This window comes from Procambarus clarkii, chromosome 35 (assembly GCF_040958095.1).
Source record: "Procambarus clarkii isolate CNS0578487 chromosome 35, FALCON_Pclarkii_2.0, whole genome shotgun sequence".
In the NCBI taxonomy this organism is placed as follows: domain Eukaryota; kingdom Metazoa; phylum Arthropoda; class Malacostraca; order Decapoda; family Cambaridae; genus Procambarus; species Procambarus clarkii.
The window spans coordinates 25,642,332-25,655,906 of NC_091184.1; the positions used below are offsets into that span (position 1 = coordinate 25,642,332).

General features: G+C 55.4%; 1 protein-coding gene across 1 annotated transcript in view; it reads left to right on the plus strand.

The window, feature by feature from the left end:
- LOC138371153 (uncharacterized) overlaps positions 1 to 13,575 on the plus strand; it is a 32,302-nt gene that overhangs the window by 4,404 nt on the left and 14,323 nt on the right. The gene's annotated exons all lie outside the window — the stretch shown is intronic.

Consider the following 13,575-nt stretch of genomic DNA (forward strand, 5'->3'; position numbering starts at 1 on the left):
TGGCCTGCATGGTGTATGAACCTGTGATCCTCTATTGAACCCGGGATCCTGGCCCCCTCACAGAGGCACAGAGAGCGGGTGACACTCCACCAAGTGGAGTGGTGGAGTGTCACCACTCTCCATCTTACCGGGAAAGCATCCAGGAAGACAGTGAACCAAAATAGGGCACTGCTGGGTTCGAAGAGACTGAAGCCTTGAAACTGCTAACAAACTCCCAAACAATGCCAGCACCAACCCCTTGCCAGTAGAGGGGGGCTAGAGCTACAGGTCCAGCACCAACCCCCTGCCAGTAGAAGGGGTCTGGAGCTACAGGTCCAGCACCAACCCCCTGCCTGTAGAAGGGGGCTGGAGCTACAGGTCCAGCACCAACCACCCTGCCAGTAGAAGGGGGCTGGAGCTACAGGTCCAGAACCAACCCCCTGCCAGTAGAAGGGGGCTGGAGCTACAGGTCCAGAACCAACCACCCTGCCAGTAGAAGGGGGCTGGAGCTACAGGTCCAGAACCAACCCCTTGCCAGTTGAAGGGGGCTGGAGCTACAGGTTCAGCACCATTCTCCTGCCAGTAGAGGGGGGCTGGAGCTACAGGTCCAGCACGAACCCCCTGCCAGTAGAGAGGGGCTGGACTTACAGGTCCAGCACCAAACCCCTGCCAGTAGAGAGAGGCTGGAGCTACAGGTCCAGCACCAACCCCCTGCCAGTAGAGGGGGGCTGGAGCTACAGGTCCAGCACCAACCCCCTGCCAGTAGAGGGGGGCTGGAGCTACAGGTCCAGCACCAACCACCCTGCCAGTAGAAGGGGGCTGGAGCTACAGGTCCAGCACCAACCCCCTGCCAGTAGAAGGGGGCTGGAGCTACAGGTCCAGCACCAACCACCCTACCAGTAGAAGGGGGCTGGTGGTACAGGTCCAGCACCAAACCCCTGCCAGTAGAGAAGGGCTGGAGCTACAGGTCCAGCACCAACCCCTTGCCAGTAGAGGGGGCTGGAGCTACAGAGCTTTTAACATCGCTTGGACTCGATTTTATCTGATTGACTGTTACTCTTTACTCAATTTCTCTTTCAAAGTCTTCCGAGTTTGTGGTAATATCCGTTATATTATCTGCAGCTTGAATGTCATTCATAAAGAAGCTGTCTGGGTCATCAACTTTCATATTGTTTATTGGTGTGCTAAACATAGCCTCATACTGGCTTCTTAGAATTTCACTAATCTCTTTGCTGTCCTCTGTGTACGTACCTTCATTTGCAATTAACAGTTCAATACTGGTCAAGGTTTTGGATTTGGATTTTGCGTATGTGAAAAAATATTTCGGATTTGTCCTTATCTCTTGTATAGCTTTCTGTTCCAATTTCATTTCCTCAGACTCATATGATCGCTTCAACGTTTGTTCTATTTCTTCGATCTCCCTGCTTAGGCTTGTTTTCCTTGCTTGTGATAGTTGTGTCTGCCGAAGCATTTCCGTTCTTTTCTGGGGGGAGCCCCGTCGGCTCCCCGGAGCTATCCCAGGCTGATATGCTAATGTCAGACTTTGGCATCAGTCATGTGTATGGAGTTCTTAGGCCTACCGGGGACCACGGCCAGAACCGGGCCCCCTCAGAGAGGCAAGGGGAGCAATGGCCTATAGAAGCCCCCGTGTAGTTGGAAGCATTCTATGTCTGCCATCGACCGGAACAGGCACCCAGAAAGGTAAGCGCCCCAAAACAAACCCCTATTCTGGTTAAAATTGCTACCTAAAACCGAACTAGTGGATAGAACTCCCCCAACCGAAAACAAGCAAACTAGTGTGACGTCACACATTGCCGCGCCGCTGTCTGCGCAGCTCCCCCCTCCCCGGGAGGGGGAAGGGGGAGCCCCAGACCCCCCGCGCCGGCTACCCACACCTAAGTTCTTGAGGCTGATGCTATAGGCGATGGTCGTGTGCTCTGGCTCCGGTGTCGCTACTGCACTGTGCTTTGTGTGTGGTGTTAGTTTTGTGGGTGCGAGAGCCAGGAGTGATCTTCAGTACTCGGGCTGCATGCGCCTAGGGCTGCCTTCCCTAGGTGCCCTGTAAGTACTGCCCTTGGGGCTTGGGGCCACCTTCCACAGGCTCCTCGGGGTCGGCCTCTGCTGGTCCGTTTTACCTTTCGGTTTTTCGGCCGCCTGTTGGGCTCTTGGGTGTTCTGTTCTCCCTTGTTTCCGGCAGGTAAGAGGCAGTTTGCACTGGTAGGGGCGCAGGGTGCTGCTCAGCTTGTATTTCCCGACATCGCAGCCGGCTCTGTTCCTTGGGGTTCGCTGTCCTCTTGCGGGGTTTTGTTTTTCTTTTTGTTTTTGCCTGGTGGGGGGTTCTGTCATTTTATTCAGTTTGTTTTTGCCTTTCCACTGTTCTCCTCGGTGGCGCCCCCTGCTAGGTCCCCGTGAGTGTACACGTCCCTGGGGTTCAGCTTTAGAAGTTTGCTTGGTAGTTTTGGGCGCCGGTTTGCAGCACCCTGCCTGGGACTACCTGAGCGCGAGTCCTCTTAAAGTAAACGCTCAGGACCCTGGGAATCCCCTAGGGGGCGCGTGGGTCCGATGGATGTGACCCCGGAGTCCCCACTCGCTGTGTGCGAGTTTGAGGGTTGCTCGGTCCCCTTGTCTCAGGGTGACCCTCATTGTTTTTGCCTCTGCCACGCTGCCTGTTGGGTCGGTGATACTTTCGACCCTGAGTCCTGTGAGTGTTGCTGCTTGCTTGTGACTCAATTTACCCAATCCTCTGATGATTCTATTCGGGTACAGGCGGCACGTGCGTTGCAGTCTAGGTTTCGTCTGTTGCAACACGCTCGGTTGGTTGCTTCCCCGGATGCCCCGGGGCTGCCCCGCTTTGCTTTTCGAGACCCGGACTTGGGGGTGGGGGTCGCTTCGATCCTGGTTCAGTCCGCACCTCCTCGTCCTTCCCCTTCTGTTCGTTCTGGTCCCCCGCCCCTGCTTCCGGCCCCGAAGCGTCTGAGGGTTTTGGGGTCGGAGCAGGGGTTACTTGATCTCGAGACTCGGGCAGCTTCGGGGGTTGCCCCTTCCGGGGGAGCGGCAGAGGCATTCGAGTCTTGTCTCCCGGCCGAAGCTTCAGGGTCTGACCAGTGGGCCCCCCTTCCTCCAGCTTTTTCGGCTGCTCCGTCCTTGTCTTGTGGGGTCGGGGCTTGGGGAGAGGACTCGGCCTCAGGTCCTGTGGTGACGGACCTCGAGGCTGGGGAGCGGCTGACTTGGGGGCCTTGGGCCCCGCTGGACCCCGCCTGGGTTTTTCTTCCCACTGAGCGGGGCTTATTGTTACAAGGAGTGGGGTTTTCTTTCCCCCCCTCTGCGTACGAGTTGGATTTGGTGTCGGCCCCTCCCCGGGTTCGGTTCCGTGTTCCCCCGGGTACATCGGTTCCATCCTTCCGGAGGTTTTCGGCTTATCGCATCCAACCTGGTGTGGTGCGAGCGGCCTTTGCAGCTTACCTCCTGCGTGACCCGGATTATGCCTCGGGAATGGATCCGTCCACGTTCAGGTTTGGGACTTCGTTCCCTTTCTGGCTCCGTTACGAGGTTCCGGAGTCGTCCTGGCTAGCAGACTGCCCCTTGTTTGGTCTGGATTCCTGGCATTCCTTCTGTCGTTCCCGCACGCTGGAGTGGCGGGAAGCTTCCACGGTGCTTCAGGTTTTCCTGGGGGGTGAACTTGAGTACCTGAATGAGTGCTTGTTTGCCCCTGCCCTTCCCCGCGATGTGGGCGTTATTCAGCTCCATGTGCAGGTTCCCTCCCTTTCGGCGGCGCTCGTGGCGGAGGACTTGCGTGCTCGGGGCCTTTTGTGTTCGGCCTTGCGGTTCTTTTCCCTCCTGGAGCTGTCTTCGGATTGGCTCGTGGAGGATGTGGGGACGCTTGGGTCCGTTCCGGGGTCTGGCACCTTGTCCTCGGCTGCGCGTTCGTCGGCTGCCTTGTTGAAGCTGTTCACGCCGATTTTGCGGGATGCGGTTTCCCTGTTCTATGCTTCCCGTCTCGCGTGTCGGCAGGCGGTGCTGGGTTCCTCCGTGGAATCTGCTTGGGCTCTGGCTCTTAGGCGTTCTTCACCTTTTTGTCCTCTCCTGTTTGGGGAGTCGGCCGTGGCGCAGTTTATTCAGGCTGCGTCGGCGGCTTGTCGTCCGATGTCGGACTTGTTGGTTTTCCGGGGGTCCCGGGGTGGGTCTTCCCGGAAAGGTCGTGCCAGGGCTCGGGGTTCCTCTCGTCGTGGTAGGCCTCTGGTGTCAGGTTTGGGGTTGGCTCCTCCTGCGGACCCTCCCTCGTCTGTTCGGCGCGGTGTTCGCGCTGTGCGGGGTTCTGGGTCTCGTAAGGGTCGCCGGCCCTTTCGCGGTTTGCCCCCTTGACGGGGCGATGGGGGGGGGGGGGGGGGGGGGGGGGCTTGCGCTGTTCGCACGCGCCTGGTCCCACGATTCGTGGGCCTTTCGGGTCGTGTCTCGCGGCCTGCGGTGGCGTTGGGTGGCCCCTCCCCCCTTTGGGGGGTCGGGGCTGGCAGGGCAGGCTTCTTCCCCTGCGCTCTGTCGAGTCGTCTTGGAGTGGGTACGCTTGGGCGTCGTCGAAACGACGTCGTCCCTCAGATGGGTTTCCCGTCTGTTTCCGGTTCCGAAACGGGACTGCGCGGACCTGCGGTTCATTCTGGACTTGTCCCGTCTGAACCCCTGGGTTCATTGCCCCTTTTTCGGATGACTACGCTGTCTCAGGTTCGGCTCCTCTTGGAGCCGGGAGCTTGGATGGTGTCCCTGGACCTCCGGGACGCTTATTGGCATGTCCCGATTCATCCGCGGTTCAGGGACTGGCTCGGTTTTGTAGTGGGGCGTCTGAGTTACCGCTTTCGTTGTCTCCCGTTCGGGTTGAACCTGGCACCTCGCGTGTTCACACGCCTTACACGGGTTGTGGTGGCTCGTTTGCGTCTTCTAGGTGTTCGGGTGTTGGCCTACCTCGACGACTGGCTGGTTTGGGCTCCCAGCCAGTCAGCTTGCTTGCTAGCCAGGGATTTGGTTCTTTCCCAGCTCGCCGGGTTCGGGTTCTTGGTGAACTGGAGGAAGTCCCATCTGGTTCCCTCTCAGGTTCGGACTTGGCTGGGTCTCGTGTGGGACTCTCGAACCGCCTCCTTGTCTCTCCCTCCGGAGTCTCTCCTGCGGCTGCGGTCCCGCCTTCGTCTGTTTCTGGAGGGCCCTCGGGTCACCCGGCGGTTGCTCGAGGGGCTGTGCGGGAGCCTGAACTTCGCGATGGTGGTCTACCCGCCGGGTCGGGTTTGGCTTCGACGGCTGTTCTGGTTCCTTCGGGGTTCCTACCCGAGCCCTCGCTCGATGTGTAAACGGATGCGTCGTCTCTCGGCTGGGGTTTTGTGACCAGTGCTCACCAGGCCGGCCAGGGGCGTTGGGATCCGTCCTTCCGTCGAGCTCACAGTACGGTGCGGGAGTTCGCGGCAGTGTGGTTTGCTCTGGGGAGGATTCGGGTGGCCCGCGGATCGACGATTCGGCTCCATTCGGACTGCTCTCCGGTGGTTCATTGCCTGAACCGCGGGGGTTCGATGCGGTCCTTGTCTCTTTGGGGTTGGTCGCTTCGGGTGACTCGTCTGCTGAGTTCTCGGGGTTTGGCTCTCCTGGCGGTTCACGTATGGGGCGTGTCCAACGTCTTGGCCGATGCCCTGTCTCGCTTCGTTCCCCTCTCCACGGAGTGGACGGTCGACGACGAGTCCTTCCGTTGGCTTTGCCAGACGTTCGGGCGCCCCGAAGTGGACTTCTTCGCGTCGGCGTGGTCGCGGCGTCTTCCCGTTTATGCGGCGCCCTTCCCCGATTGCGAGGCCGTCGGGGTCGATGCCTTTCGGCTCGATTGGTCGAGGTGGGGGTTCCTGTACCACTTTCCCCCGGTTCGGCTGTTGCTCCAGGTCCTGACTCGCTTAGAGACTTACCGGGGGAGAGTTGTCCTTCTGGCCCCTTGGTGGCCGGCCCAGCCTTGGTTTCAGGCGCTGGTTGCTCGGTGTCCGAACCCGAGGGTTTTCCCGCGGCTCCGCCTCTTTCAGCAGATCGGGCCGGTACGTCACGTAGCTGGTTCGATCTTCTCCTCGAGTCTTCGCGTATGTTTTTTTTTACTCGAGTCTTTCATCATCTCTATGGTGATCAGGTGGCCTCCTTGTTGCTGTCCCACCTGAGGGCTTCTTCTCGGCGGCAGTATGAAGTTTCCTGGTGTCCTTCCGTTTCTTTTTGCGTCTTCGTCGTGTTAGCTCTTTGTCTGTTCGGGTGGTCTTGTCCTTCCTCTCGTGGTTGTTTCAGGTCCGTCATCTTATGCCTAACACTGTCGCTTCGTATCGTGCGGCGCTGGCGGAGCCGCTTCAGCTTGCTTTTGGTATCGATGTTACGTCTGCGCCGTTTCGCAAGCTGTCTCGTGCATTGTTTCACCTCCGGCCTGCTCATGCGTCGCCTGAGCCGTCCTGGTCTTTGGACAAGGTGCTCGCTTTCCTTTCATTTCCTCGTTTCGTTGTGGCCCCTTCGGTCCAGGATTGTTTTTCCAAGGCACTTTTCTTGTTGGCTTTGGCCTCTGGGGGTCGGGTCGGGGAGCTTCATGCTCTCCTCCGGCGCAGGGGTTTCTGCTCTTTTGGTCGTGGTGATAGTTTTGTTCGTTTGCAGCCGTCTCCTTCTTTTCTGGCAAAGAATGAGACTGCTGCGTTCCGGAGGGGTCCATGGGTGGTTGATGCTTGGTTGGTCAGGTCGGGGGTGCATCATGTTTTGTGTCCGGTTGCGGCGCTTCGCCGTTATTTGCGCGCCACAGCTTCTGTGTCCGGGGACGCGCTGTGGGTTGATCCGGTTTCCCTTCTTCCCTGTTCGCGGGTTCGGGTCTCTCAGGTCGTCCGCAGGGTTATTAGGTCCAGCCAGCCTGCGGTCTATCCCCGTGCCCATGACGTTCGTAAGTTCGCGGCTCTTGCTGCCGTCTTTGGGAATATGTCTTGGTCTGATATTCGGGCGCGGGGATTTTGGCGGTCGAACAGGGTCCTGGCTGCTCGTTACCTTGTGAATGTCCCTGGGCCTCGTCGGGCCTGTGTTGCTTTGGGTCGGCGGTTGCAGCCAGTTGTCTCGGCTTCGAGTTGAGGGGTGAGCGACGACCGCCTCCCGGGTAAGTCCCTCTTTTTCTGTCTGTGGGTAGTTAGCTCCGGGGAGCCGACGGGGCTCCCCCCAGAAAACCAGCGTTGAATGTAATGAAACGCCATTTTCTGGGTGAGTCCCGGAGGCTCCCCGGCATCCCTCCCTCCCTCCGGTCGGCGGTTTTTCGCGTTTTTGACATCCAACCTCAAGAACTGAGGTGTGGGTAGCCGGCGCGGGGGGTCTGGGGCTCCCCCTTCCCCCTCCCGGGGAGGGGGGAGCTGCGCAGACAGCGGCGCGGCAGTGTGTGATGTCACACTAGTTTGCTTGTTTTCGGTTGGGGAGTTCTATCCACTAGTTCGGTTTTAGGTAGCAATTTTAACAAGAATAGGGGTTTGTTTTGGGGCGCTTACCTTTCTGGGTGCCTGTTCCGGTCGATGGCAGACATAGAATGCTTTCAACTACACGGGGGCTTCTATAGGCCATTGCTCCCCTTGCCTCTCTGAGGGGGCCCGGTTCTGGCCGTGGTCCCCGATAGGCCTAAGAACTCCATACACATGACTAATGCCAAAGTCTGACATTAGCATATCAGCCTGGGATAGCTCCGGGGAGCCTCCGGGACTCACCCAGAAAATGGCGTTTCATTACATTCAACGCTGTTTTTTTTCCTTCTCTTGTACAGTCGTCTGCGTTCTCTTTCTAGAGTGGTCCTCTGGAGTGGGGGCTGGAGCTACAGGTCCAGCACCAACCCCCTGCTAGTAGAGGAGGGCTGGAGCTACAGGTCCACCACCATCACCCCTGCCAGTAGAGGGAAGGGGGCTTGAACTACAGGTCCAGCACCAACCCCCTGCCAGTAAAGGGGGGCTGGAGCTACAGATCCAGCACCAACACCCCCCTGCCAGTAGAGGGGGGCTGGAGCTACAGGACCAGCACCAACCCCCCTGCCAGTAGAGGGGGGCTGGAGCTACAGGTCCAGTACCAAACCCCCCTCCCAGTAGAGGTGGGCTGGAGGTACAGATCAAGCACCAACCCCCTGCCATCACAGGGGGAGGGGGAGAGGGGATGGAGCTACAGGTCCAGCACCAACCCCTTGCCAGTAAAGGGGGACTGGAGGTACAGGTCCAGCACCAGCCTACTGCCAGTAGAAGGGGGCTGGAGCTACAGGTCCAGCACCAACCCCCCTGCCAGTACAGGTGGGCTAGAGGTACAGGTTCAGCACCAACCCCTTGCCAGTAGAGGAGGGGCTGGAGCTACAGGTCCAGCACCAACCCCCTGCCAGTAGAGGGAGGCTGGAGCTACAGGTCCAGTATCAACCCCATGCCAGTACAGGGGGGGGGGGGTTAAGCTACAGGACCAGCACCAACCCCATGCCAGTACAGGGGGGGGGGGTGGAGCTACAGGTCCAGCACAAACCCTCTGCCAGTAGAGAAGGAATGGAGCTACAGGTCCAGCACCAACCCCCCTGCCAGTAGAGGGGGGGGGCTGGAGCTACAGGTCCAGCTCCAACCCCCTGCCAGGAGAAGAGGGGCTGGAGCTACAGGTCCAGCACCAGCACCCCACCCTGCCAGTAAAGGGGGGCTGGAGCTATAGGTCCAGCACCAACCCTCTGCCAGTAGAGGGGGGCTGGAGCTACAGGTCCAGCACCAACCCCCTGCCAGGAGAAGGGGGCTGGAGCTACAGGTTCAGCACCAACACCCCACTCTGCCAGTAAAGGGGGGCTGGAGCTATAGGTCCAGCACCAACCCCCTGCCAGTAGAGGGGGACTGGAGCTACAGGTCCAGCACCAACCCCCTGCCAGTAGAGTGGGGCTCGAGCTACAGGTCCAGCACCAACCCCCTGCAAGGAGAAGGGGGCTGGAGCTACAGGTCCAGCCCCAACCCCCTGCAATGAGAAGGGGGCTGGAGCTACAGATCCAGCACCAACCCCGTGCCAGTAGAGGGGGGCTGGAGCTACAGGTCCAGCACCAACCCCCTGCCAGTAGAGGGGGGCTGGAGCTACAGGTCCAGCACCAACCCCTGCCAGTAGAGGGGGTGGGGGCTGGAGCTACAGGTCCAGCACCACCCCCCTCCCTGCCCGTAGAGGGGGGTTGGAGCTTCAGGTCCAGCACCAACCCCCCTGCCAGTAGAAAGGGGTGGAGCTACAGGTCCAGCACTATTATCCCCCAGCCAGTAGAGGGGGCTGGAGCTACAGGCCCAGCACCAACCCCCTGTTATTAGAGAGGGGTGGGAGCTACAGGTCCAGCACCAACCCCCTGCCAGTAGAGGTGGGGGGCTGGAGCTACAGGTCCATCACCAACCCCCTGCCAGTAGAGAGGGGCTGGAGCTGCAGGTCCAGCACCAATCCCCTGCCAGTAGAGGGGGGGCTGGAGCCGGTCGGCTGAGCGGACAGCACACTGGACTTGTGATCCTGTGGTCCTGGGTTCGATCCCAGGCGCCAGCGAGAAACAATAGGCAGAGTTTCTTTCACCCACGGGGACACTTAAAAAGCCCCGAAATCATCTCAAGATAATCTCAAGATAACCTACAGGTCCAGCACCAACCTCCTGCCAGTAGAGGGGGGGCTGGAGCTACAGGTCCAGCACCAACCCCCCCCCCCTGCCAGTAGAGGGGGGGCTGGAGCTACAGGTCCAGCACCAATTCCCTGCCAGTAGAGGGGGGGCTGGAGCTACAGGTCCAGCATCAACCCCCTGTCAGTAGAAGACGGCTGGCTACCTTGAGGTGCTTCCGGGGCTTAGTGTCCCCGCGGCCCGGTCGTCGACCAGGCCTCCTGGTTGCTGGACTGATCAACCAGGCTGTTAGACGCGGCTGCTCGCAGCCTGACGTATGAGTCACAGCCTGGTTGATCAGGTATCCTTTGGAGGTGCTTATCCAGTTCTCTCTTGAACACTGTGAGGGGTTTGCCAGTTATGCCCCTTATGTGTAGTGGAAGCGTGTTGAACAGTCTCGGGCCTCTGATGTTGATAGAGTTCTCTCTCAGAGTACCTGTTGCACCTCTGCTTTTCAACGGGGGTATTCTGCACATCCTGCCATGTCTTCTGGTCTCATGTGGTGTTATTTCTGTGTGCAGGTTTGGGACCAGCCCCTCAATTATTTTCCACGTGTAAATTATTATGTATCTCTCCCGCCTGCGCTCAAGGGAGTACAGATTTAGGCTCTTTAGTCGGTCCCAGTAATTTAGATGTTTTACTGAGTGGATTCTAGCAGTAAAGGTTTCTCTGCACGCTTTCTAGGTCAGCAATTTCTCCAGCTTTGAAAGGGGCTGTCATTGTGCAGCAGTACTCCACTCTAGATAGCACAAGCGTTTTGAAAAGTATCATCATCGGTATAGCATCTCTAGTGTGAAAAGTTCTTGTTATCCAACCTGTCATTTTTCTTGCAGTTGTGACGGCTACTTTATTGTGTTCTTTAAAGGTAAGGTCTTCTGACATGAGTACACCCAGGTCCTTTACATTGCCTTTTCGTTCTATATTATGATTTGCCTGCGTTTTGTACGTGGTTCCTGTTTTTATGTTTTCAATTTTTCCGTAGCGCATGAGCTGAAACTTATCCTCGTTGAATACCATATTATTTTCTGTAGCCCATAGAAAGACCTGATCAACATCTGATTGGAGGTTTGCCGTGTCCTCTATGTTGCCAACTCTCATGAAAATCCTAGTGTCATCTGCAAAGGATGATACAGTGCTATAGGTTGTGTTCTGGTCTATGTCCGATATGAGGATGAGAAAAAGTACTGGAGCAAGCACAATACCCTGGGGGACTGAGCTCTTCACGGTTGATGGGCTGGATTTTATTTTGTTGACTATTACACATTGGGTTCTGTCAGTCAGGAAATTGTAGATCCATCTGCCTATTTTCCCGGTAATTCCTTTTGAACGCATTTTATGTGCAATAACACCATGGTCACATTTATCAAAAGCTTTTGCGAAATCTGTGTAAATTACATCAGCGTTTTGTTTGTCTTCCATAGCATCTAATGCCATATCATAGTGGTCCAGCAACTGCGACAGGCAAGAGCGCCCTGTTCTGAAACCATGTTGTCCGGGGTTATGGAGATGCTGTGATTCCATGTATTTTGTGATCTTACTTCTTAGCACTCTCTCAAAAATTTTTATGATGTGCGATGTTAGTGCTATCGGTCTGTAATTTTTTGCCTCTGCCTTATTTCCTCCTTTATGGAGTGGTGCTATCTCTGCTGTTTTTAGTATGTCAGGGATAACGCCAGTATCTAGGCTTTGTCTCCACAGAATGTGAAGGGCCTGCGATAGTGGTTTTTTACAGTTCTTGATGAATATGGAGTTCCAAGAATCCGGGCCTGGTGCAGAGTGCATAGGCATACTGTTTATGGCTTCTTCAAAATCTAGTGGGGATAGGGCGACGTCTGATATGTGATTTGATGTTGGTATCATATCCATGAAAAATTCATTTGGGTTATCAATCTTTAGTGCATTTAATGGCTCACTGAAAACAGAGTCGTACTGCTTCCTCAGTAACTCGCTCATTTCTTTGTTGTCATCTGTGAAAGTTCCATCTCCCTTTCGCAGGGGCCCGATACTAGATGTGGTTTTTTATCTTGATTTTGCATAGGAGAAAAAATATCTCGGATTTCTCTCTATTTCACTGATGGCCTTTTGCTCTCTTTGCCTCTCCTGGGTTTTGTATGATTCTTGTAGCTTGAGTTCAATTGTTTCTATTTCTCTACCTAACCTTCTTCGCCGTTCTTGAGATAGGGTGCGACTCTCAAGTTGTTCCGCGATTCGTTTTCTTCGCCTATATAAGGAACGACGTTCCCGTTCCAATCTGCATCTCTTTCTCTTTTTTCTTAGGGGTATGCGGTTTGAACATATTTCTAGTGCTACTGAGCTTATTTTTTCCAGGCACTGGTTCAGGTTTGCATTTCCTAGCTGTTCTTCCCAGTTTATTTCTGTGAAGTCCTGGTTTATTTGCTCCCAGTTTATCCGTTTATTATTGAAGTTGAATTTGCTGAAATCTCCTCCACCGGGAATCTGGACTGGTTTTGGAGGTCCATTCCCCATGGTTGTCAGTACCTCAATTAAGTTGTGATCTGAGTAACAGGTATTTGTAATCATTATGTTCCCGATCAACTCATCATTATTAGTGAAAATGAGGTCCAGCGTGTTCTCCTTCCTAGTTGGTTCTACTATTTGCTGGTTTAAGGCAAACCTATCGCACATCCGTAGCAGGTCATTTGCATGTGCCTGCTCATTTAGGCTACTTCCTGGTATTCTTTCTGATATTACTGTATTAGCCAGGTGCTTCCATTTCAGGTGCCGTAGGTTGAAGTCCCCAAGCAGGATGATGTTCGGAGCTGGATTTGTGAGGTTTTCCTAGCAGTGCTCTATTTTCATTAGTTGGTCTTTAAACTGCTGAGGGTTTGCCTCAGGTGAATTATATACAAGGACAACAACTACATTTAGGATCTCTATTTTGACTATCAGCACTTCCACCATAACATTTGAGGTGTTTAGCAGCTCAGTACAGATGAGTGTGTCTTTGATGTAGAGGCTGACCCCACCCTGAAGCCGGTGTTTCCTATCACATCTGAAGAGATTGTATTCTGGGATCCATATTTCACCATCAAGGTAGTCCTTTGTGTGAGTTTCCGTTAGGGCTGCAAACACTGCATTTGCCTCATGAAGGAGACCATCTATAAAATGAACTTTGTTGGATTTGCGTGTTTTTATACCCTGGATGTTGGCAAATATAAATGATGTTATCGTGTTAGTGGCAGTGCTGGATGCTTTAATTGGTGTTAATATCTGAGGCTCTGGTAAGGAGGCCACTGTGTTTGCGTCCTCTCTAGCATTTGACCGAGTTGGTGGTAGAGTCTGGTCATTTTTAGCCATTCTTCTCCTCCTCCTCTTGCTAAAAAATTATCCCGGTTGATGGAGTAGTGGCTGTTTTCATAGTGGTAGTCTGTCGGTTTTATTCGCCTGGTACCTCTTATATGAAAAGCTGGGCATTCAGCATTGAAGCACTCTTTCCTGTCCAAAGAGTTCTTGCAAATTTCTGGGTGAAAGAATTCACAGCTTTTGGTACATTTACCTGTATTGAGGAGGTTTCTGCACTTTCTAGGGTGATTGTGTGTACATGTTCCATTTATTCTTCCCGATTCCCCATGCTTACAGGTAGCCCATCTGTAATACCAACAGATTTTGGGGCTAATACCAACAGACTGGTGCTACAGGGCCAGCACCAATCCCCTGCCAGTAGAGGGGGGGCTGAAGCTACTGGTCCAACATCAACCCCTCTGCCATTAGAGGGGGGCTGGAGCTACAGGTCCAGCACCAACCACCTGCCATTAGAGGGGGGCTGGAGCTACAGTTCCAACATCAACTCCCTGCCAGTAGAGGTGGGCTGGAGCTACAGGTCCAGCACCAACCCCCTGCCAGTAGAGGGGGGGCTGGAGCTACAGGTCCAGCACCAACCTCCTGCCAGTAGAGGGGGGGGTGGGGCTACTGGTCCAGCACCAACCCCCTGCCAG